Below are 24,688 nucleotides of genomic sequence, written 5' to 3' on the forward strand. Positions count from 1 at the left end.
CACCACTGCTGCCAGATTCTCTGCTAAAGTGGTTTTAGGCTACACAGCTTTCCAGGTATGCTGGTCAGACTTTCTGTTGGGTGGGGCTGGGAGCTTCATTCAGCAATGGGCTATGTATGACTCAGCTTCCCTGCCTGATTGGGGGCAGACCAGGCTCCAGGGCAGGGAAGTCTCTTCATTTGAGGATACAAATCAGGCATACCTGCACCCCACCAAGTTCCCGGGTCAGACTGTGCCGCTGACTAAGTTCCGCATATGAGCAAAGCTGCGGGTTGGGACTACTACTTGGGTGCTACAGGAAGGAACTCAGTGTGCCAAGATCCAAGCAATGATTTTTGCAAGCCCTTCCCCCTTTTCTGTCACAATCAGGTTCTCAGTAGTCAATCCCTGCAGATTCCCCTGCAATTTTCATGAGATGAGACCACAGTGGGGACACCCAAGAAGTGACCTCCAATGTTGGGGGATGAATTGTCCACTCCGAGTGCTCTTTTTTCACTGGAACAGCCATAGGCTCAGGAGAGACCTCTCAGCTTGATGCTGTGCTGGCCTGGAGGAAGGGCAATGTGTAACAGCCCCTCTGACCGTTCTGATGCAGTCTGTCATGGTCTCTGTGGTACAAGGGGGTGCTTCAGTCTCACCTCTGTGCTCTGTGTTCTGGGATTCTCTCAATGGTGTCTTGTCCACATATAGTTGTTAGTTGTTCTTGTGAGGTGGAGCAATGTCAGGAATGACCTGTGTTGCTGTCTTAGTGATGTCTCTCCTAGTTAGTGAAGCATTTATAGAAATGGAATACAATGGGAATAGGAGTGAGTTTTGTAATGGAAACTATATATCTTTTAAAGTTTGAGATGTTCAAAGAGCATTCAAATAGAGATATATCCTGAAAAGATGGAACAAGAAGGAAGAAGAGGTCAGGACTAGAAATATTGCAGATTTGGGCAGAGACTGGAAAACTGCCATTTGAGAACAGAATAAAAAGGAATGTGGAGAGATGAATGCAATCAACAGATGAATGCAACTCTTTCAGAAATTGAGATAATAAAGAGAAAATATTCACTTTCAAGTGAAACAGAGAATTTCGAGAAAAAAATGAAATTGTCATCAACAGTGTCAAATATCATATTAATGTCTAGGTAAGTAAGGACTCTAGATTTTTCTATTGAAATGGGAAGGTCAAATGTCATTGGTATACTTAGAAGACCATTCTTAATAGATTGATGAGCAGGCCCATGATCTGAGGTTTAAGAGGAAAAGGTTATAAAAAAAGAATTGAAAAGATTAGTGCTGCTTTATTGAATGACATCATGAAGGAAAAATTGGTGGCCAGAATGGAAAAGAAGGTTGTGTTTCTTTAGAATTAGAGTAATTTTGATGTGTTATATTTATTTAGGGAGGATAAAGCAAGCATTCACATTTTAATGGTGAGGTAAAGTAGCCATAACAGAAAGAGAAGTGAAGGCATAGGGGAGGAGGGAGAGAGAGAGGGAAAGATAGGGAGAGAGATAAAAAAAGCTCCAGAAAGTCAAAATCACTGACCTCAAGGACAGCAGTGATAGAATTATTTGTCAGTATGTTTATTTGCATCTGTATTCATCTTTATTTCCTTCCTTCTTATCTCCAGGAAGAAAAAAAAAAATGCAGATCTCAGTTTTTAATCCAAGCCCTCAATTTCCTTTGTTAGGAGGAGACAATGTCATCTGCTAGAAAAAAAGAGGCTTGAGGGAACAGAAAGGTTTAGAATAACTTTATCATTTAAAATGTATTATAGTGCAATTGTTCAGAGCATAAACATCTCAATAAGTGAAGAGAAAAAGATACTCTCTCAACTCTGACACGGCTTATTTGTTGTGTAATACTCAGCAAATTACTCCCCAAACCCAAGCAATCTCTTCTGCAAAGCAGTGATAATACTAATATTGTTATATGGTAGATCTGAGAATTAAATAAGAGCTAACATTTATTGAGTACTTCCAATGTTTCACGTTGTGTGCCAATATCTTAAAATCTATTTCCATTTATATTTCTGTATTTTAATTTCCTAACTTGATTTTAAGCATCTGTAAAGGTAGGCACTGTATCTTATATTCCTTTGTATGCTTTACTGTGCTCAGCATGGAGAATTGTACAGAATGAGAGCTTTAAATATATTTAAATTCACAAGACTTTTGAAGACGTATCTTTGGGTCAGTCTTGTGGTCTCTTAATCATTGTGTTTTGGGGGAGCAGTAACATCAAAGAATTTTTATCAGAAGAGGTCCGTGACTAACGACATATACTATGAATTAATGTATTTTTAGAGTAATGTTAAAAACAACAACTTCCCTTTGTTGTCTGCTATAAGTGTATCATAAGTTTATGAACAATTTGGACTTATATCACCTCTGCAATATTTTCAAAGCTTAAAGGCATTCACTTCTACTAAATTTTCTACACATTTGCATAAAGTAGATCTTTGAGTTCCTCCATTTCTATACTTTGACTGTGTTCTTTCTATTAGCTTTTTTCTAATTTTATGGGTTCTAATCTTATCCATTCTTAGTCAATATATATATAGAACCTTGGGCATCCTAACCATTTTAATCTATTCTTTGTGGAATCTACTCCATTCCCTTAGATATTTTTATCTACTCATCTCTAGGTATGCAAATTATTTTTTTTAATTTTATTTTTATTGAGGTAACATTGATTTATAACATTGTATAAATTTCAGCTGTACATCATTATATTTCGCCTTCTGTATAGACTACATTGTCTTCCCCACCAAAAGTTTAGTTGCCATCCATCATCACAAACATGTGCCATTTTACCCCTTTCACCCTTCTCCTATCCCCTTTCCCTCCGGTAACCACCAATCTGTTCTCTGTATCTATGTGTGTGTTTGTTTGTTTATTTGTCATCCACATATGAGTTAAATCATAAAGTATTTCTCTTTCTCTTTCTGGCTTATTTCACTTAGTGTAGTACTCTCAAGCTCCATCCCTGTTGTTGCAAATGGCAAAAGCTCATCTTTCTTTTTGGCTGAGTAGTATACTTTGTGTATATATACTACATCTTCTTTATCCTTTCACCCATTGATGGGCATTTAGATTGTTTCCAAGTCTTGGCTATCATGAATAATGCTGCAATGAACATAAAGGTGCATATATATTTTTTAATTAGTGTTTTTGTGTTCTTTGGATAAATACTCTGAAGTGGAATAGCTGAATGATATGGTAGTTCTGCTTTTAATTTTTTGCGGAATCTTCTTAGTGTTGTCCACAGTGGTTGCACCAAATTACATTCCACCAGCAGTGCACGAGGGTTCCCTTTTCTCTACATCCACTCCAACACTTGTTATTTCTTGTCTTTTAAGTAATAGCCATTCTGACAGGCGTGAGCTGATATCTCGTTGTGGTGTAGAATTGCATTCCCCTAATAATTAGTAATGTTGAACATCTTTTCATGTGCCCATTGGCCACCTGTATATCTTCCTTAGAAAGATGACTGTTCAGATCCTCTGCCCACTTTTTAATCTAGTTGTTTGTTTTTTTGCTGTTGAGTTTTATAAGTTCTGTATATATTTTGGATATTAACCTCTTACCAGATAAATGATTTGCAAATATCTTCTCCTAATTGGTAGGTTGTCTTTTTTTGTTGTTGCTGGTGTCTTTTGCCGTGCAGAAGATTTTAGTCTGATGTAGTCATATTTGTTTATTTTTTCTTTTGTTTCTCTTGCCTGAGGAGATATAATCAAAAAGATACTGCTAAGATAAATGTCAAAGAGCATACTGCCTATGTTTTCCCCTAGGAGTTTTATGGTTTAAGGTCTTTAATCTATTTTGAGCTAATTTTTGTGTATTGTGTCAGATAGTGATCTATCTTCATTCTACTGCATGTTGCTATTGAGGTTTCCCAACACCATTTATTGAAGAGACTTTCTTTCTACATTGCTTGTGCTTGGCTCATTTGTCAAAAATTAGCTGTCCCTAAGTGTGTGGGTTCATTGCTGGGCTCTCAATTCTGTTCTGTTGATCTGTGTGTCTGTTTCTGTGCCAGTACCATACTGTTTTGGTTACTATAGCTTTGTAGTATATTTTGAAATCAGGGAGTGTAATACGTCCAGCTTTGTTCTTTTGTCTCCAGATTGCTTTGGCTATTTGGGGTCTTTTGTTGTTCCTTATAAATTTTAGAATTCTTTGTTCTATTTCCTTCGAAAATGTCATAGGAATTTTGATAGAGATTGCATCAAATCTGTAGATTGTTTTAGGTAATATGGACATTTTAACCATGTTAATTCTTCCACTCCATGAACGTGGAATATCTTTCCATTTCTTTGTGTCTTCTTTGATTTCTTTTAACAATGTCTCATAGTTTTCAGTGTACAGGGCTTTCAAGTCCTTGGTTAAATTTATTCCTAGGTATTTTATTCTTTTTGTGGCAATTGTAAATGGGATTTTATTCTTGATTTCTCTTTCTGACACTTGTTAGTGTGCAGAAATGCAACTGATGTTTTTATGTTCATTTTGTACCCTGCAACTTTACAATATTTGTTTATTATTTCTAATAGTTTTTTGGTGAATTTTGGGGGATTTTCTCTATATAAAATCATGTGCTCTGCAAATAGTGATAGTTTTACCTCTTCCTTTTCAATTTAGATACACTTTATTTCTTTTTCTTGCCTAATTGATCTGGCTAGGACTTCCAATACTATCTTAAATAAGAACAGCAAGAGTAGGCATCCTTTTCTTGTTCTTGTTTGTAGCGGGATAGCTTTCAATTTTTCACCATTGAGTATGATATTGGCTGTGGGCTTGTCATACATGGCTTTTATTATGTTGAGGTATTTTCCTTCTACACTCATGTTATTGAGAGTTTTTCTCATAAATCACTGCTGAATCTTGTCAAATGCTTTCTCTGCATCTATTGAGATGATCATGTGATTTTTATTCTTCATTTTGTTATTGTGGTGTATCATATTGACTGATTTGTGGATATTGAACCATCCTTGCATCCCTGAAACAAATCCCACTTGGTCATGGTATGATCCATTTAATGTATTGTTGTATTCGGTATGCTAATATTTTGTTGAGGATTTTTGTGTCTATGTTCATCAGTAATATTGGCCTGTAATTTGTGTGTGTGTGTTGTCCTTGTCTGAGTTTGGTATCAGGATAATGTTGGCCTCGTGAAATAGGTTAGGATGTGTCCCCTCCTCCTCAGTTTTTTGGAAGAGTTTGAGAAGGATAGGTATTAAATCTTATTTTAAAGTTTGGTAGAATTCACCAGAGAAGCCATCTCTTCCTGGACTTTTGTTTTTATAGAGGTTTTTGATTACTGTTTCAATCTCCTTACTAGTAACCAGTCTATTCGTCTATTCAGATTCTTTATTTCTTCTTGATTCAATTTTGGAAGGTTATATGATTCTAGGAACTTATCCATTTCTTCTAGGTTATCCAATTTGTTGGTGTATAGTTTTTCATACTATTCTCTTATAATCCTTTGTATTTCTGTGGTAACCATTGTAATTTTTCCTCTTTTATTTCTGATTTTACTTCTTTGAGCCTTCTCTCTTTTTTTCTTAGTGAGTCTAGCTAAAGATTTGTCAATTTTATTTATCTTTTCAAAGAAGCAGCTCTTAGTTTCATCAATCCTTTCTATTTTGTATTTTTATTCTCTATTTCATTTATTTCCACTCTGAATTTTATTATTTCCTTCCTCTTACAGATTTTGGTCCTCATTTGTTCTTCTTTTTATAGTTCCTTTAGGTGTAATGTTAGATTGAGAGTTTTCTTATTTCTTGAGGTAGATCTGTAATGTTATGCTCTCCTCTTAGTACCACTTTTGCTGCATCTCATAGATTTTTGTATGTTGTATTTTCATTTTCATTTGTTTCCAGGTACTTTCTGTTTTCTCTTTTAATTTCTTTATTGATGTAATAGTTGTTCAGTAGCATGTTAGTTAGTCTCCACATACTTGTGACTTTTCCAGCTTTCTTCTACTTGTTGATTTTTAGCTTCATATCTTTGAAGTTAGAAAAGATGCTTGATATGGTTTGATCTTCTTAAATTTATTGAGACTTGTTTTGTTTCCCAGCGTATGGTCTATCTTTGAGAATGTTTTTTGTGCACTTAAGAAGAATGTGTATCCTGCTGTTTTTGGATGGGATGTTCTATATATATCTATTAGGTTCATCTGGCTTAATGTTTCATTTAAGGGCAATGTTTCCTTGTTGACTTTTTGTCTGGATGATCTATCCATTGATGTAAGTGGGGCACTGAAGTCCTCTACTATTTTTGTGGTGCTGTCAATTTCTCCCTTTAGGTTTGTTAATAGTTGTTTTATATATTTTGGTGCTCCTATGTTAGGTGCATATATATTAATAAATGTTATGTCTTCTTGATGGATTGTCTCCTTTATCATTATATAATGTCCGTCTTTGTCTCTTATCTCTTTTGACTTGAAGTCTATTTTTTCTGATGTAAGAATAGCTACACTTGCTTTTCTGTGATGTGTTTCTCAGTGTCATTTTTTTTTATGTTTTGTGACTCTGCTCTGGATTTTTGTTTTGTGGTTATGTGGTTTGTATAAAAGTTCTCATAGATAAGATAGTTCTTCTTTTTATGACAGCATCTTATTTTCATTTGCTTATGCAGGTTCAGTCCTTTTCCTCTTCCCCATCTACGTTTTTGTTGTCACAAATTATCCCCTTTAGTATTGTGAGGTCATTTTCAAATTGAAGTGGTTATAGTTATTTTTTATACTTCCTTTCCCTTTAACCTTTGTTATAATTAAGTATATACTGTCCTATTCTGACAAAAAGTTGCAATTTTCTGATTCTATCTATGTAACACCTTGCTCAAAGCCTTGTATACCTTTGCCTTTTTGTTTTAGGTAGGAGAGCTCCTTTCAACATTTCTTGTGAGGCAGGTCTAGTGGCAGTGAACTCCCTCAGCTTTTGTTTTTCTGGGAAAGCCTTTATTTATCTTTCATATCTGAAAGAAAACTTTGCTGGATAGAGTATTCCTGGATGGCAGTTTTTAATCTTTCAATATTTTGAATATATCCTTCCACTCTCTCCTGCCTGTAGAGTGTCTCAGTTCCTGACAAATCTGGTGATAGCCTAATGAAGATTCCCTTTTAGATTGTTTTCTTTTTCTCCCTGGCTGCTTTTAATACTCTTTCTTTGTCATTGATTTTTGACAGTTTTATTATCATATGTCTTGGAGATGGTCTTTTTGTGTTTAGATAATTGGGTGTTCTGTTAGCTTTACAGATTTGGTTAGCCAGTTCTTTCTCCAGGCTTGGGAAGTTCTCAAATATTATTTCTTTAAATAATCTCTCTGCACCCTTCTCTCTCTCTTCTCCTTCTGGGATGCCCATTACCCTTATGTTGCCCTTTTTAATGGAGTCAAATAGTTTTTGTAGAATTTCTACAAATTTTTTTAAGTCTTAGTTCTCTCTCCTCTTCTACCTGCATCATATCTAGGTTTCTATATCTGAGCTTGCTAATTCTCTCTTCCATATGATCTACTCTATTTCCAATGCTTTCTAATGCATTCTTCAACTCATTTATTGAATTATTCAGCTCCAGAATTTCTGTTTGGTTCTTTTTTAGAGTTTCAATCTCTTTGGTAAAGTATGTCTTCTGTTCATTGATTTTATTCCTGAGCTCACTGAACTGCCTGAGTTTTCTTGTAGTTTGTAGAGTTTCTTCATGACAGCTATTTTGAATTCTTTATCAGATCACAATCTTCCACGACTTTATTTTTGGTTTCTGGAGAATTGTTTTCTTTTTGTGATGCCATGGTATCATGGCTTTTTGTGGTGTTTGCTAATTTATTCTTCTGCCAGTACATTTTTTGTAGCAAACACGTTTTTTATTTATGTATAGCTTTGTTTATTTTGATTCAAAGTTTTCAAACACTTGGAGATTAGAAGTCTTTCTTTTTTTTCCAGTAGGTGTTGCTATAGTGCTAGTTTTTGGCTTCTCTCACCTGAGCTGCCTCTGGCTATATTTGAGGACCTGCATGTTCTACTCTCCACTACCTATATTTGGGGTGTTGCTGGTATTCTCATTGTTGCCACCTGTGCTCCTGAAGGCCACTGATACCTTGCTGTTGCTGGTGTCACTGGGTTTCCTGCTTGGGGGACAGAGATAACTGATGCCTCCACCGTATCTGGGATCACCTGGATCAGAATCTCAGCTGCAGTGGTGGGGGGAGGAGGAAGGTGGGGAGGAAGCCAGGTTTGCAGGGCACTGTCTCAGCTGTTGCCTATTACCTTGTGGCTGCAGGCACCACCGAGATTGGGATTTAGGATTCCTGTTGTGCACCTCCACTGCTGCTACCAGGCTCCAAGCCATGGTCAGGGGGCCTGGGATCATGGGGCTCCTCTGCAGCTGCTACCCTGCTTCCCATGGCTGCAGGTGTTCCTTTGCTGCTGCCCAATGAGTTCTCTGAAACTGGGTGAATTGGCTGACTCAGCTGCTGTGGCCAAGGATCCAGGATCTTGGGCTCTGCCTCTGCTCTTCCCCTGTTTAGCTTCCTCTATGTACTCTAATCCACCCACTTTTGTATGTACCAATGTGTGGATCTCTCCGGTGTCCTGGTGTGTTATGCAATATAACCTTTGTTGGGTTATGGATCTTTTACTTGCTGTAGATTAAAGGGGAGAGACCAAAGGATCATCTCATGCCATCATAATAATGACATCTCTGAAATTAATCTTGATATATTGCAATTACAAGAGTTTGAGTTGTCTTTCCTCAGAATCCACTCACATTTATAACAATAAGCTTCTAATAATAAGTGACAACTCATATACAAATGGTGTATGATGCAGTTCTATTATTTCCTGGGGTATTTTCATGCCAAACTGAATTAGAATGGGGTAAAGCTTTACATTTGATGAGAGATAGATAGTGTTGTTTCTTTTCTAATTTATATATTAAAGCATAGCTGATTAAGCATAGTGTAGTTGGAAAAGATCTAAGAGACCATTTTGCCCAGTGGTTTTTAAAACATTTTTAATAGGATACTTTTTTAATCAAATGAAACATTCATGGAATCTCAACAAATAAGCCAAAGCAATTACACTTTTATCTGTTATAAGTGGGGTCATAACCCTTCTTTTTCAGTTTTTCCTGTACTCATATTTCCATGGGCAACACTAGACATTTCTGCAAAACTCCAGACCTGAAGGACGTAATTTGAAATCCACTAATTTTTTCTAAGCTTTTAAATTTTATAGATGGATTAACAGGCCCAATGAGGGCTGGTTTTAAGATACTATTTATTGAAATAGTTGGGACCCAAATCCAGATATCTTGGTACCTAAGCCAGTGTTGATTCCATCATGTCACACTGATTCATCGCCTGCATCATCCCCAGGAACTTCTTCTTGTTTTGGCTTAATAACTGGCCTTATGAGACAATCCAGGGTTTTGTCAGGAAGGAATAAGTGAGAGATAAGGATAGAATTGCGTAGACAATTAACAGTGCCTGTAATGAAAAGCCCAGAACTCATAGGGGAATCACTTGTTTTAACTCATCACACTAATCTTTTATATTTTTTCCAGTATTTTCAGACTCTCTTCATTTAAAACATGCCGAAATAACTCAATTGTCGAGTTACAGTCAATGTAAACTAAGCAAAAATTTGATGCAGAGATTTCTGAGAAAACTTTTGCGCTCCTGATTAAAGGATGTGAGTGGAATTGGCACTGCTCTTTTCTCTCACACTCCTACCTTAAAATATAGATGATAGCGAGCACTAAAGTAGCTCTCTTATGAATATGAGGCAACATAGCACCTCTTCAAGCATAGTGGAATGAAAAAAGAGAAAATGTCTTGATCTTTGAGATTATTGACTGACATAAGTAAGTAAATAATCCTATTTGTTTAAAATGTGATAATCCAAGTGTTTGTTGTTGTTTTTATTTGAAAACTAATATATTTCTAACTGATAAGTAACAAATTCTACTGAGTTTTCTTTTTTCCAAAGGAAAACTACACTATGAGAGGATCTTCTTGATTTCCCAATGCCTCCAATACAAGCAAGTTTTCTATAAGAGAAGGAAATGTCATGTATGGTGTGGTATATACCTCCTTTTGTTTTTAATCAAAAGTTGGTATATCGTATACGTAAACTCATTCAATTTTGACAACCTTTTGTATTCAAAGCATTTATATATTCATCCTAATATATATATATATATATACATATATATATATATATATATATATATATATATATATATATATATAAATGATGCAATTGAGACATGCGTTATTTTTTGAGGACGATTAGCCCTGAGCTAACATCTGTTGCCAATCTTCCTCTTTTTTGTTTTTTCCTTTTTTCTCCCCAAAGCCCCAGTACATAGTTGTATATCCTAATTGTAGGTCCTTCTAGTTCTTCTATGTGGGACTCTGCCTCAGCGTGGCTTGATGAGCGGTGTGTAGGTCTGCGCCCAGGATCCTAACCGGCGAACCCCAGGCTGCCGAGGTGGAGCGTGTGAACTTAACCACTACACCACAGGGCCAGTCCCTTCATTCTAATATCTTAAAGTACTTTCTATGATTCAGAATCTATCATATATGCTCAGGATTTATTATTGCAATCAAGGAGGCACAGTCTAGTGAGCAATAATGAGACATACAAAGACATTGATAATAAAATATGTTTGCATATTAACTTCAGTATTTGGGGGAAAAATTTTACCAATAATTTTTGAAAAATAAACTTTAAAACTATATATAATTAGTATCACCAAATCTTCTTCACCTCATTGTCTTTGCCCATACATGGGTATTCTTACTTGCATCTACATTGATTATATAATTAAATTTTCCATATTTACTCTGTATTACATTTTACTGGTCAGACAGACTTTTTTTAAATCTATTGCAGATATCTCCAATAGGAGTCAGGAAAATGATGCCTGCAACTTCTTTTAGCTAAGTCTTCATATTATAAACCCATAAAATTCTAACAAACTTTGCAGGCATATCCTTTTTTCATTGTATTTAGGAAATCTGTCATTAATCTATCTTCTCTCAAAAAGTGTTCCTCAAGCACATTTCTGATTAAGAAAAACTCAAGCACTTACTGAGCCAACTGTATTTCCATCCCCCATTAACCTATGATTAATATATAACAAGTAAACCACTTTATTTGTTCAAGTACTAATTCTGATGTGGACGGCTCCCCATAGTCTGCATGCTTTTGCTGGTAGAGACTCCAAAGCAAAAATAATTTAGCAATAATGAAGATTAACTATAAGTAGTTGCCTCAAAACTGACTGAATAAGGCTAAAGGAAGAAAAATGATTCATTTTTAACTTATTTATCTGGTAATGACTTCCTGTTCTAAATAATCGAGCATGGGCATATTGTTATGAATATTCAAAAGGTTTTTTAATGACTTAATAATTTTTCTTCCTTTGTTTCTAGGAACAGAAATCATAACACACACTGAAATAGGGGATCCCACTTGTCAGAAGCAGATAAAGTGATGTATCATTTGATGATCTCTCTATCTTCCATTGCACCAATAAAGGCAGATCAGCCATCAAAGGAAAGCACCACTGCCATCTGGATTTTTTTTCACCTTATTTTGTTTCCCTCTCTCACATCTCTTCATTTTTTAAAATATTCCCACTGTCCTCTTTGGAATTGCCAAACTATCATTAGCAAAATGCTCTACATTTATAGTCTCTTATCTGAATGTCCTTCCTGAATGTTCCTGCTTTTATGGAAATCTATTCTCTCCTGAGAACACCAATTCCCCTGTAGCCGTTTCAAGTGCTGGTTGGTTTTACCATCTGGATTTTAATGCAGAAATAACATAGAGCTAGCTTAGTCTGGACTCCCTTGATTAATGTTAGAATACCCAAAGTAAAAGTTTCACTTACCAAGAGTCATCACTATCAAAAGCATGTCACAGACGTATTTGAAATAGTTAATATGTTAGCTCCAGATTTTCCCAGCATGATGTTTCTGCTCATTTCTTTCCCCTGAGTATACAGAAATTGGTAATTGGCAAAGCCACCTGGAGGAAACAGGAGGAATCTTATTTATATTTTTGCCTCACATTTAACAAAGTAATGCTTTTGCTGTTTACACTTCCTTTTCCTCTCAGGCCCACCCTCTGCCCTTCTTTCCTAATTTGTGCCCTGGGACACTGACCTCTATAGACTGTGTCACTTGGGCTTCCGTGCCTCTGGCTTTCAGCTAGTTTGACCAATGGGAGGCACTGTCAGAAATTGGAAGACAGGAGGAGATAGAGATTGGGATGTTTATTTCCTCTACTCCTTTACCGATTGTCTGTAGTTTTTGGTGGGTGGACTCAATATTTACAGGTCCGTTAGGATGATCTCTCTTTCATGGCTCGATGTTTTCTAAAGACTCCTGTGTATAGCTCCCTCCTTTCCCTCCAACAGGCCTAGAGACAGTAATGGCTTGGCTCTGTTGCTGGTCCTTGCGTGCATCACCATTTTTTGTGGTTTAATTAACCATACCCAAAACTCTGTAAAAGTTATCTTAATATTAGAATCATCTAGAACCAGTAAGTTTCTATATCAGTAAGGATCCCAGAAGGAAACAAATAGCAAACTCAACAGTTTATCTAAACAGCTCCAAGAAAACATAAAAGCCTTTTGGTTTTGTTTATTTTTAAGATATAATGTGCAATTTCCCAGAAAAGGAACATTACACAGGTTTTCTCACTAAACTACTTTCCTTCTGCATTTTCAGAAGACAAATATATAATTTACAGGCAAATGGTTTGCAACTTTTTTTCACACCATGGCACATATGCCACATAATCTTCACATGATCAGTTCAGAACTATGTACCCGATAAGGCTAATACTTGCATGAGGTAACAATTTGCCCTTTCCTTTCCTGCTTAAGAAACCATATCATAAAGCAAGTGTGTGAGGATAGGTTGTCATAGGTACAACCTTCAAACTGTGTAACTTTATTTTTAAAGAAAAGTATTTTCAAACTTTATTAATAGTAATCCACAATTTGCAACACACCAGATTCTCTTGTGGGTCACCTGTGCCACAGCCAGGAACAGCTTTTCTTGAGACACAGATGGAAAGATAATTCTCTATCAGAAGGTAAGTAATTAATTGTCCTACTTTTTCCATTGGTTATAACAATCCAGCCCTTTTAAACTATAAGTCAGAGAAATATTAATTGAGTAACATTGACATAAAATCATGTATGATAGATTTTCAAAAACTCTTTAAACTCTGTTGAGATTATTTAGTTATCCAGAATGAAACTAAACTTCAGAAACCATGCATACAAACTAACCGAGACCAAAAAAAAGTGAGAGAAGATATATCTTCTTGACCAGTCACCCCTAGATTCCTTTCCTTAGACATTGATAGCTACTATAACATTCTTTAACTGTAAAATGTTCATTGAGCATCTACCAAAGCCAGCTTCAGAGTGATATATGTATTGCAATGAGCAACAAGAATTAATACCCACACAGAAAGAGACTGACAGCAAATAATCCAGGGAGTAGTCTCAATTTTCTAAACAGTTTCTAGTTCTCAGTTAAGAAAGAATCAAATGAATACCATTAGCGTTATCTTTGTTAGTGAATAAACTCTTAAATATTTTGAAGGTTCATGTTCAACATTATATTTCTTACTTTTCTTGAAATTATACACCCTGACATATTCACAAATAGAACTCTGCTTATATATTTATATCCTTAAAAGGTTTATATATAGCTCCAAGTAACCATACAGATTTGCACACATTTTTCGCCCGCAAATTAAAATTTCACCATCTGTTAACCATATTATGACTAATTAGCAAAATCATTGCATATACATCTTCAACAACAACAGGAGGCACTAGAGAGACATTCAGAGCTATTTTATTGAGCTGGCTCTGCAAGTCAGTGTTCATTGTGAAAGGGAGTACTGTTATTAAACAGCTTTGCACAATACTCATAGTTTTAATGTTTCTTGATCCTTGCTTCCACTAGAGAAAAACCACAGATTGAACTTTGGTTTTTCCCTAAATATTTTCTTCACTATAGCATGTAAAAGGCCTCAAAAAAGTCCCACCATCGGAAATGCCATGAAACAACCACTTTAAATGAAAGTAATTATTAATCCCACTTTCAGATGAGGCAGCTGAGATTTGGAAAGTTTTAGTATCCGGCGTATTCACTTACTGAGCTAGTAAGGTAACAGAGTCAGGAGTTGCAACACCATGTTCAATTCCCAAACTCTTTCTAATGTACCAGAAGTATCCTGGTCAGCATTATACAAGCAAAGGAATGGCAGAATGGAGAGCACTGGCAAATGCTAAAAATGATTTAATAGTCAGCATCATCTTACATTCAGAAGAAAAGGAGATAAAGTCTGAATTTTTATTAGCTCCAGGTAACTGCTTTGCCAATGTCAATCAGTTAAATAATCATGAAAGAAGAAAGCAGAATAAATGCAGGTTAAAATGTACATTTCTTCCCCCTACCCCTGAGATTCTGATTCAATGACTCTGGAATATAGTCCAGGAATCTGGGTTTTTAGCAATCACACAGAATGATATGATATCACGTTTCAAGAGCATTACTTTGAGAAATGTTACCATAGAGAATAAAAGGGTATAACTTCAGATTTCCTATTGATCATCTAAAAAAAATCATAGTATTTCCAATTTCAAAAAATCAGATGGGCTCAATTGCTTGCCACTGATACTTCTTATTAAACCTTATTTTAAAATTATTCAATTAAAAAGTCATTATATTTGAGAGAGATTGAAGGATATCAAGAGATTTGAGGATTTAATAACCTGGTTCTTGCAACTAAATCCTAAATCCTTTGCTAACTGGTGATATTACCAGTGAATATCGTCAACATGATAAGGGAGCACCAGTGTCTGGGAGAGTGACCCAGAATGCAGTGAAAGAAAATTCTATACCCCACAAATTAGATATTTACTCAAAAATAGTCTCTCACTTGACAAAAAGTGGATAAAGGAACCCCAAAGAGATTGGAAACGATTCTTTGACTCTCTTATCCTCATGTGCTGCAGTTACACATTTCAATAAGTAATGTTCCTGACCAAGTGGCATCTCCAAAGAGAGAACAACAGTGACATTTCAGATATTCTCTCTCCCACATACACACACCCAGAAGCCACCCCATGCTGCTTTCAGAAGGGCAGAGGTCCTCCAGGCAGTCACTCACTGGCAGTGGCTATTAGCACAAGTGGGAGAAGGTGATTTTATGTATGTCACCTTTCACCCAGTAGTCTCTTGTAGTACTAAAGAGACTACTTTCAGGTAGTATATTCTCCTGGTGTTAAGTACAGGTCATGAAATGCAAGTTATCATAGGTTGTGGAAGATAAAGAATGGAATTAAATGACTTCTAGAAAGGAAAACTCCTTAAGAGATCTATAGTCTTTGTATGTATGTGTGTGTGTGTATGTATGTATGTATGATGGTGGGAGGCAGCAGCTAGTGCATGCAAATGATTTTAGTATTACAAAATAAAACCCAAGTCATCTGAAGATCATCAGTGAGTAGGTTTGGTCTAAACAATGTCTCTGAGCTTTGCTAGGCATGAATAGCAAGATCAATAAGCAAAACCAGGAGTTGCAGAAACGGTAGCAGAATGAAGCTTAAAAATCTGTACAGTTACTCAGAGACCTTTGTGTTTGGCTTCAAATTGAGTTTAATACTCATTCAGATGTTGCTGAAAGAGGACATTTACAATCGAGTTTTCTCTTCTACTTAAAAGTTTCCAGCCTTCAGTGTAATCATCAAATCATCTAGAAACTTTTAATCTATATCATTCTTTTTTCGCATAAGGATCTTTTTTAATAAAAGCAAAAAAATTGGAAAGGAACAAATGTATTTCAAAGAGACCTTGGGATGTTGGTACTTTCTATTCACTGTTGGTACTTTCTATTCACTGTTAAACAAAGACTGAACAGCCCCATATTGTGTAATTGTTTCATCAAAACTCACATTAATAAAATTAAATGTTGTCTATTATTTTACTCCTCAATAAAGAATTTAAAATATAGATAGGGATTTCACTTAAATTTGGCCTAAGAAAGTTAAAAGCCCTGCATTCCATCAGCTCCTACTTTCTGGCAATGTTATTCAAACTCAGGTAAAGGAAGTTTAAAAAAAATGCTTTATCTTAATGATCAGTCTTTTCATGATGCACATTTTATCTGGATGTATCTATGGGTAATACTCCTTTAACTTATGCTCAAAAATAAAACCCCACATAGAGGACTGGCCCCAAATGTAAAGGGAAGATTCTATAAGCCTTATTTTGCAATTGTGTAAAGAAAGCGTAGTGTCTTTACCTCTACCCTATCACAGTGCCGTGAAATTCCATCAGTTCTTACATTTTCTCCAAAGTTACAAGAGACTAATGCAGATATGAAAGATAATATCATGCCAGGAGCACCCAGTACTCCCCACTATGAGTAATAAATTAGACTGGGATCCAGCAAAGGTAAATTCTGAGTGACAAAAATACCGAGAGGAAGAATAATGGAAACACTAATGTTCAGAGGCTGGAGGAGGGCAGGTACAGCAGAGCAATATCCTGTATTGCAGAACAAACAATACAGGGGCCCTGATGTTGAGGCCAGGAGTGTATGGAGACAGGAGCCAAGAAAGAACATAAAGTAAGAGATGGAACCAAAATTAAATATAAGTATAATTTTGTTGGCAGCAAAATAATGTTATAGAAGAATATCTAATAATTTGGGCTTGTAATAAAAAATATATTAAGTGCAAAAAGCTGATACAAGTGAAAATACACAGTCGGATCTCATATTTGTATCTGTATAAAAGAATTATAAAGCAAACTGTCAGGACCCCTTTGACCAATTAGAATAATAAAAATTGGATAAATATGTATCTTTCTTTCTTGTGTTTCAACTAGAAATATATATAGAAATTTAAGTATTCAGTTTTTATGAATATATTTTTGGTTTTGATCCCACTATTTAGAGAGTTACAAGAATGGAAAGTCCCACTTGTAGAGATTAATGATATACTGCTGCTGCAAAGACAGTTAGAGTACCAGCTCTCAAGTGCACTGCCTGATTCTGAATAATCATTTAGATCCCAAGAGATTTTTCAAGTTCTTGGAGGCTTTTGATCTCTGTTTTTCCTGACATTGAAGAATTTCCTGTATTCCTGTATGGCCAGATCATGGTGCTCAGGGGTATTAACTTTACATAAACCCTCAAATGCCTCTTCCCCTCTCCTCCCAATTTTTTATATTCCCTGGGTGAATCTATATATCATACAAGAAAAATTTTAATGTTGGTGTTGAGTCATTTGCTTAGTCTCCCTCTATAGATAGGTAGATAGTGATGATACAGAGATAGGTAACATAGATGTCTAGATAGATAAAATATTTTTATTATATATATATATAAAAATATGATAGATGGATAGACAGATAGATATCACATAATTAAATAATACCAAGTGTTGATAAGGGCATGATGCAATGAGAACTAGTATGGGTAGAAATGTAAACTGTTCCAAAGAATTTGGAAAATAATTTGGCATTATTTTGTACAACTGAAAATACACATATCTTACCAAGCATTATTTCCACTCTTAGGCATTTACATTCTGGAGAAACTCTTGCATCCCTGCACCAGAAGACATGAAAAACAAATGTTTGTAGCAACATTGTTTATAAGAGCAAAATCTGGAAACAAACCAAATATCCACTGAAAGGAGAATGTATAATAAATTGAGGTATATTTTGATACAGCTTTGGGAATGAATGAACTACGGCTAAACACATCCACATGATTAAATCGTATCAACAATGTTGCTTGATAAAATGAAGTCACATTAGAATACACAGAGTCTAACACCATGTATATAAAGTTTAAAAACAATAAAGATTATTTCATATGGCGATACTTGTCTCTATTTTATAAATAGGTTTTTAAGCAAGAGAATGATAAACACATAATGAAAATAGTAGTTATCCCTGTGGGGAAGGGAGGGAGGATATGATCAGAGAGAGATACAGTGCTTCAATAGTGTTCTGTTTTTTAAGCTGTGTGGTGAGTACACATGTAGTCATTTGATTATCTTTTATACTTTATATAAATGTTTTTACATATTTGACTATTTCAAAATAAATTGATTTATGACATTATAGTCAAAAACAATTTAAAATTGTATCAGAAATCTCTGTGCCTTGAACTGAAAAAATACTATATAATGAGACTAATAATACCTGTAATATTTGACTAGGAGAGGAATGTGCTATTGACAGAGAAAATACTGGCTATTGCTTATATCTTATGAGATAACATATATAAAGTTAACTATTATCCTCCTCTTCTATATCATCACAAAATAAGCATTTGGTTTCAGAGTATTAATTATGAGGCAATAAGGCACAGTGATTAAGGGTATGACAGTGTGTGTGCACGTGCGTGTGTATGTTACTTAGAGAGCCTAGATTTGAATCTCAGCTCTGGGTCACTAGCTATTTGAATTGCCAAGTTTCTACTCTGTGCCTCAGTTTGTTTTTTTTAAAAATGAGATAATGATAATACTTATTAGCATTATTATGAGGAGTAAATGAGATAAAACCTCAAACAAGAATTCATGTTTAATAATTTCCATGTGCCGAGCACTATGTTGAGTCCTTTATATAAACTAATACAAATATCAACATGATAGCAGTACCAGTTTCTTGGATTGAAACATGAGTAGATGAATAGAATCATCCATCTTTGTTAATGAACTTAAGAGGCAACTATAGGAAAGCTCCTGGTTGGTAATATAATCTGTAATCACCTGGTTTGAATGTCTCTTCTCTCATTTACAACCTACAATTGCTTTATTTTTACTGAGAACAAAGATTGAATCTGTGTTATAACGACTAAAAGAAGAAAAAAAAAAAAAGCATGGAAGATCTTGAAGAAAGAACCATCAGAAAGATCATCACATGTACATTCCTGAAATTAAACAATCTGATTAAATGCCAGGCTGAATTTGACTTGCAATATGTTAGATAAGGAAAGATTGTTGTGAGGCCAGCTTAAGGTCTAAATATTCACAGAATCAGAAAATAGGAGTCTTCATCTCAGACAGGACTCAGATATATCCCCTTATAACAAAAAGATCTAATGTCAAGTTCAAACAGGATGGGACATGCATAAAAATTTCCACTGTGTGATTTTGTTTCGTTGAGTATGTACACTGCCAAGTCACTTTATTTAGCATGGACCTTGGCAAACATTTCAATATGAATTTCTGGAGGCTTCAAATTGAGTAAACTATACATGAAGGAACACACATAATTGTAATGTCAATCACAAGTAGAGTTTTCTTAAGTTCCCAGTTCAGATGCAATACATTTTGCCACTTACAATAAAAAATAAAAGGAAGAAAAAAAAGCTGGAAGACTGACTCTGACTTCAAGACTTACTGTAAAGCTACAGTAATTAGCACTGTGTGGTACTGGTGAAAGAAGAGACAAATAGAGGGGCTGGCCCCGTGGTGTAACGGTTAAGTGTGTGTGCTCCGCTGCTGGTGGCCCGGGTTTGGATCCTGGGCATGCACCAACACACCGCTTGTTAGGCCATGCTGTGGCAGCGTCCCACATAAAGTGGAGGAAGACCGGCACAGATGTTAGCTCAGGGCCAGTCTTCCTCAGCAAAAAGAGGAGGATTGGCATGGATGTTAGCTCAGGGCTGATCTTCCTCACAGAAAAAATAGAAGAGACAAATAGATCAAATGGAACAGAATAGAGAGCCCAGAAATGGACCCCCATAAATATAGTCAACTGACCTTTGACAAAGGAACTTCAACAAATGATGCTGGAACAACTGGATATCCACATGCAAAAAATGAAATCTAGACATAGACCTTACACTCATCACAAAAGTTAACTCAAAATGACCATAGACTTAAATGTTACAATAAAAATCTATAAAATTCCTAGAAGATAACATAGGAGAAAACCTAGATGCCTTATGTATGATGATGCCTTTTTAGATACAACACCAAAGACACAATCCATGAAAGAAATAATTGACAAACCAGACTTCATTAAAATTAAAAATTTTTGCTCTGCAAAAGACTATCAAGAGAATTAGAAGATAAGCCACAGACTGGGAGAAAATATTTGCAAAAGATACACCTGGTATAGGACTATTATCCAAAATATGAAGAGAGTTCTTAAAACTCTACAATAAAAAAACAACCCAATTCAAAAATGGACCAAAACCCTTAACAGACATAAAAGAAGATATACAGATGGCAAAAAAGCATATGACACATCATATGTCATCAGGGAAATACAAATTAAATCAACAATGAGATACCACTACACATCTATTAGAACGGCCAAAATCTGAAACACTGACAACAACCCCCCACCCTGTGGCTACACTCTTGGGCCCAGAACAAAAGGAACAGTCAAAATGTCCATCTCTCAATTTCTATGTTGGAGCTTAACTACATACTTTCCCAGATGCTGCCTAAAGGCCCAGTTTCTAATCAGCCTCCATGAAGATGCTGACTGTGATCCCCCTCTTTGGGACACTGACAGGTCTTGGCGCACCTTCAAATATTGGGAGCTACTAAGAACAAAGAAGGTGGCTTGGATAATCACAAAAGTTTGAGAGAAAACTAGGAGCTCGGCCCAGGCTGATTGACGAGGTTTATCTCCTACATAAGACCACTCTGTCAAGACTTGAAGAGGTAGCTGTTTTATATAATGTGAAGAAACCAACACAGAGAATCAACAAAAAATAAAGAAACACAGGATCATGTTAAAAAAAAAAAACAAGAAAGATCTCCATAAACACATCTTAATGAAACAGATATAAGTGATTTACCTAACAGAGAGTTCAAAATAATGGTTATAAAAATGATCACTGAGGTCAGGAAACAGTACATGAACAAAGTGAGAATTTCAACAAAAAGATATATATAATGTATCAAATGAGTCTTATCAAAGAATGTATCAAAGTATGAAAGCAATCATAGAGCTGAAGGAATACAATAACTGAAATGAAAAATTCCATAGAGGGATTCAACAGCAGACTGGATAAAGTAGAAGGAAGAATCAGCAAACAAGAAGATGTTGGCAGTGGAATTGATCCAGTCAGAGGAGCAAAATGAAAAAGAGAATGAAAATGTGTGAAGGTAGCTTAAGGGACTTAAGGGACAGCATCAAGCAGACCAATAATCACATTATAGGGGTCCCAGGAGAAGAGAGGGAGAGAAAGGGGCAGAAAGCTTATTCAAAGAAATAATGGCTAATAACTTCCTTAATCTGGGGAAAGAAATAGATATCCATATCCAGGAAGTCCAAAAAGCACCAAATAAGGTGAAATCAAAGAGACCCACACCAAGACACTTATAATTGTCAAAAGTTAAAGACAAGAAGAGAATTTAAAAGAGCAAGAGAAAAGCAACGTGTTATATACAAGAAACCCTCAATAAGACTATGAGCAGATTTTTCAGTAGAAACTTTACAGACTAGAAAGGAATGACATGGTATATTCAAAGTGGTGAAAGAAAAAAACTGCCAACTACCGAGCAAAGTTGTTTTTCAGAATCGAAGAAGATAAAGAATTTTCCAGACTAGCAAAAGCTGAAGGAGTTCATTAGCACTAGACTAGCCTTAAAAGAAATGTTAAAGAGAGTTTTGTAAGCTGAAATGGAAGGCAGCTAATTAGTAACATGAAACTTTATGAAAGTATAAAAGTCACTGGTAAAAGTAAATATAAAATTAAATTCAGAATACTCTAAGATTGTAATGGTGGAAGCTAAATCACTTATAACTCTAGCAAAAAGGTTAAAAGACAAATGTATTAAAAATAACTATAACTACAATAATTTGTTAATAGATACACAATGTAAAAACATGCAAAGTGTGACATCTAAAATATAAAATGTGGGGGAGGATGTATAAAAATGTAGAGATTTGTATGTGTTTTAAGTTCAGTTGTTATCAGTTTAAAATAGACTGTTATAAATATGTTTTATATAAGCCTCATGTTAACCACAAAGAAAAAGCCTATAGTAAATACACAAAAGATGAAGACAAAGGAATCAAAGCATACCACTACAGAAAATAGCAGAAAACAATTACATAGTTGTCAGAGGATAGGGGAAACAGAGAGAGGTTGGTAAAAGGGTACAAACCTTCAGTTATAAGATGAATAAGATCTGAGGATCTAATGTATAAAATGGTGACTATAGTTGATAATGCTGCTTTGTATAATTGAAATTTGCTAAAAGAGTATAACTGAACATTCTCACACACAAAAAAACCCCAAACAATAAAATAAGTAAATATGTGAGGTGATAGATTTGTAATTAACTTGATGGGGGAAATTCTTTTACAATGTCTATGTATATCAAGTCATCGCATTGTACACTTAAATGTCCTACAATTTCATTTGTCAGTTATTCCTCAACAATGCTAAGAAAAAAGAAAAAGCTCAATAATTGAGGGGAGACATAAATGGGCAGAGTGCATAGAATTTTTAGAGCAGTGAGAATATACTGTATAATATAATGATGGATATATGTCATTATACGTTTGTCCAAACCCATAGAATATACATACCAAGAGTGAACCCTAAAGTAAACTATGGACTTTGGATGATTACGGTTTGTCAATGTAGGTTCATTTTTGATAAAAAATATACCATTCTGGTGAGTGACGTTGATAATGGGGGAGTCATTCATGAGGGAGGGCAGGCAGTATATGGGAAATCACTGTACCTCCTTCTCAATTTTGGTATAAACTGAAAACTGCTCTTAAAAAATAAAAAGTCTTAAAAGAAAAAGAAAGAAAATGGAAACAATAGAATCTCTATAAATCACTAAATCGAAAATGCTTCTACTCTTCGATAAGTTATATCATCTGACTGTCCCATTGAGTAGGATACTGCCTGAATAAGAAGATGGAGTGTATGTCTTTAAAGGTAGTGTATGTCTTTAAAGTAAGAACTTTTCACAAAAATTTCATTTGAATACAGCATAGCTTACGTGACCAGGGATGTCTCAAACCAGCCTTGACATAGGTCCACTTAACAAGGTGTCATTTTATGTGTTTCCTTGTGTCAATACCCATAAAGACCCAGGAAAAGAGCTCAATACATAGTAATAAAAACACCACCAGTCTTACTATGTTTCACCTCTGCTGCATTTGCTCTTTGAAAGGAAAATAGAAGTGATATCTGATTATAATTGAAATATGACTCATGGTCTATGAGTGACATATACCCATTGTTTGTACTGACTGTATCAATACAATAGATCCCAGTAGAAGCATTCTATTTGCATCCCAAATTTACCTGGTATGACCTGTTTCCTAGACCCTACTTGGACATTAAAGAGCCTCAGTCACCACTGTCACATTACCTAACACCCCCAGCTGGTTTGGCCCCTTGAAGTGAGAGTCCATTCTGACGTGGTTCCCATTATGTCCACTGTGGTGTAAGCCTGAGCAGCTTTAGTAATCAAGCATGAATAAATCACACCCACAGAGGCTACGGTGATACCCAATTCTAGATTCAGAAAAGCACCATGCCATTAAGTATGAGATCTGGTTTTCACAACATATATCCAGAGAGGCCTAGCGACCTATCTGGAAATGCAGGAAACTCCTGTCACCACAGGCTTTAACAGCAACAAAAAAACACATAGAGACAGAGACTGGATTGGTGGGTACCAAGGAGAAGAGGGGGAGGAGGGAAAAAGGGATAATTAGGCACATGTGTGAGGTGATGGATTGTAATTAGTATTTGAGTGGTGAACATGAGAACATGATGTAATCCACGTGGAAATAGAAGTATAATGATGTACACCTGAAATTTATACAACGTTATAAACCAATGTTACGACAATAAAAAAAAAACAAAACAGGGGCCGGCCTGGTGGCGCAAGCGGTTGGGTGCGCGCGCTCCGCTGAAGCGGCCCGGGGTTCGCTGGTTCGGATCCCGGGCGTGCACCGACGCGCTGCTTTGGCAAGCCATGCTGTGGCGGCATCCCATATAAAGTGGAGGAAGATGGGCACGGATGTTAGCCCAGGGCCGTCTTCCTCGGCAAAAAAAGAGGAGGATTGGTGGATGTTAGCACAGGGCTGATCTCACAAAAAAAAAAAAAAAAAAAAAACACTGTACTGTGTACTTGAAAGTTGCTAAGAAAGTCGATCTTAAATGTTCTTACCACAAAAAAAAAAAAAAATGGTAATTATGTGAGGGGATGGATGTGTTAACTAACCTCATTGTATTCATTTCATAATATATACCTGTATCAAATCATCACGTTGTACACCTTAAACTTACACAATATGTCAATTATGTCTCAATAAAGCTGGGAAAAAAGAATTTTAAAAGCAGCCAGACAAAAATGACATATCACATACAGTGTGATAAATAATAAAAATCAAGGCTGATTTCTGATCAGAAATTATGGAGATTTGAAGAAAAACAGAATAAAATCTCTAAAGCACAGAAAGAAAAATTAAACCATTAACATAGAATTCTGTATCTTTCAAAAATAAGGATGAACTCAAAGGAATTGAAAGCAGGGACTCAGATACTTATAAGCCAGTGTTCATTGTAGCATTATTCACAATATCCAAAAGGTGGAAACCTCACAAATACAAATGTCTATCAATGAATGAATGGATAAACCAAA

The 24,688-nt window shown here is 35.6% G+C and overlaps 1 long non-coding RNA gene across 1 annotated transcript in view; it reads right to left on the minus strand.

Moving 5' to 3' along the window:
• Nucleotides 1-24,688, minus strand: part of LOC147916886 (uncharacterized) — a 47,786-nt gene that overhangs the window by 12,437 nt on the left and 10,661 nt on the right. Inside the window, exon 2 of the long non-coding RNA XR_015552575.1 lies at nt 11,894-12,030. This is a non-coding gene — a long non-coding RNA (uncharacterized LOC147916886). The remainder of the gene's footprint in view (nt 1-11,893; nt 12,031-24,688) is intronic.

Source organism: Ceratotherium simum, chromosome 6, assembly GCF_057802395.1.
Source record: "Ceratotherium simum simum isolate JZ-2026a chromosome 6, ASM5780239v1, whole genome shotgun sequence".
Classification (NCBI taxonomy): domain Eukaryota; kingdom Metazoa; phylum Chordata; class Mammalia; order Perissodactyla; family Rhinocerotidae; genus Ceratotherium; species Ceratotherium simum.